Raw genomic sequence first — 2,359 nt, forward strand, 5'->3', positions numbered from 1 at the left:
GAGCATAGCAGTGTCCGTTCATGTACTAGAAATCCCTACAACTGTTAGCCGATGATTTTGCTTATCCATGTCTTGCTGCACATCCATAGAAAACACTCCAAAAGAGTTTTCCAACTCATCAATTCTATGTTCTAGCTTACTCACTCTTGATTCCAAACTGTAAGTGGTTACATCCTCCTCTTGAGGAGGTGGTGATGGTGGTGGTGGCAAAGGCAATGGCAAGTACTGAGAACTATCTTCATGCTCTACCATATCACCCTCATTCTCTAAATACAGATGACTGAGGGATTGGATAAGATCCTGAATTGGTTCTCGTCTGGTTGTGAAAGGTGCAGTGGAATAGTCTGATTCTGTAGGATTTTCACCCTCTGTCTCACTACATAGGTCAGCCATTCTGGGTCAGTTTCCCAACTAATACTGCACACGTAGTTTAATAACTCAATGCAATTGCCCAATCATAAAGTTCAATGATACTTCTACACATTCTACATAATGACTCATAAGTATCATTAGCCTGTTTAAAACCATTTCAGATTCATTCCGATCTTAAAATCTGGTTTCGGATCTTTTTTCTAGTCCCTGTTCGGGCGCCAAATTGTGTAACACATATACCTTTGTCTTTTGTGCAAATGCTACACGAAATGAGGGACCAAACAGACCAATCCTACTCATGAGTCAGGTGTATTAAATATAATTACCAAGCACATACAAATTCAATATGACACACAATTGAGAGTTCAACAGTTAGGACCAGAGCATAAAACCAGTCCAGTATCCCAAAACAGAGCCCCTGGCTTGTAATCACTTGGACCCATATACTTTGCTCAGTCTTTGTGGTAGAGGGTATAAAGTGAGAGCACAATCTTTGTTGAAACATGAAGTGCAAAAAAAACAGTACTTGAATGCCCAGATGATTCCCCAGCAAAGATCAACTAGCAAAGAGATATTTGAAGTCCAGCGTTGCTTTTAAGCAGTCAGCTCTCCTAGTTCCAGGCTTCTCAGATGTTTAAGCCACCAAATAATCCATATAGGCTCAGAACACAAACCCTCTGTAGACAAACATTTAAACAAACCATAACCATGTGCTACAAACACTTATTGTTAACAAAACAAAATACCATAAACAATTACTTACGGATGAGCTTAGAACTATAAAGTTCCTCAAACAGGGTACAAAGTCTCAAACCACCATGAGGTAAGCTTCTCCAAAGAAGATAGAGAATTAACTTCCTGCCATTACTCCTTCTTTGCTACCTTAAATAGGCAAATTCATGCATTACTTTATCAGAGCGCCCCCTAATGCTCAGGTGAGTAGGGACAATAGTGCTCAAAGAGGATTTCTGGTACATAAGTAACAGGGAAACTGTTACAATATGATGGTTGTGTTTGTTATGGCAACAAAATAAGTTTTTTTATAAGACATTGTATAGTTTTGACAAAAGTGTTCCATTTTGCAAATCGATACAGTTACCTCCGTTTGTACCCTCCGTTTTGTTTCTCTTTTTACTCAGTTTTTTGTTTCCATTGTGTGCCCTATGGATCCCCTCCTTCGCCCCGAATTCATCCTCCTTCTGCTGGAGCAGGGGGAAAATTCGCTCGAGGGTCATACCAGACTGTTTCTGGCTGTAGCCCATCTCACCACCTATCCGGCGTTCTATGACGCCAGCCTCAACACCGCGTGCAGAGTGCCGTCGTCCGAAGATGGCCCTCGAGCTGAATTCGCCACCTTTGTGGAGTGGACACTGGCAAAAAATGGATCTCCGTTCCCTGCCGGTTCCCAGGAATTAATCGCCAGTGCCACTCCCGACCCAGAGCCCAGCCCACCATCTCCCCGATGCGCGGAGCGACCATCATCCCGATGCGTGGAGCGCATGCCAGAGCCCACCACTGACGGAGAGCCAGAGCCCGCCGCGAAGCCAGAGGCCGTGACGTCAGTCAAGGTGTGTGAGCCAGCAACAATGCCTGCCACGAGGGAGAAAGCCACAGACGGTGTGAGCACGGGGAGGAGCTCCGCCCCCTGCACCGAGGCTGAGCCAAGTATGGCGCGGCAAAAGGGCCAAAACGAGGAGGGGGATCTAATACGTGGCTGGAGGTGGAATCAAGGGAGACTCCGCCTCGGCCCGTTGACCCGTCGGCTCCACCATGGCTCCTAGCTCCCTCCTTTCTGTCGTGGCCCGGCAGTCCACAAGCTCCGCTAGGCTCCCTCGTCCCTCCAGCTCTGCCTTGGTCTGGCATCGACCATCCTGCGCCTCGGGACTCCACTCCTCTGGCTTCGCCTCGTCCCTCCGTCTCCGTCAGGCTCCTTCATCCCCTCGGCTCCACCTCAGTCCTCTGTCGCTCCGGCTCCACCGCGGCCTAC

The sequence above is a fragment of the Sinocyclocheilus anshuiensis genome, unplaced genomic scaffold (genome assembly GCF_001515605.1).
Source record: "Sinocyclocheilus anshuiensis isolate Anshui unplaced genomic scaffold, SAMN03320099.WGS_v1.1 scaffold180, whole genome shotgun sequence".
NCBI classification, from domain to species: Eukaryota; Metazoa; Chordata; class Actinopteri; order Cypriniformes; family Cyprinidae; genus Sinocyclocheilus; species Sinocyclocheilus anshuiensis.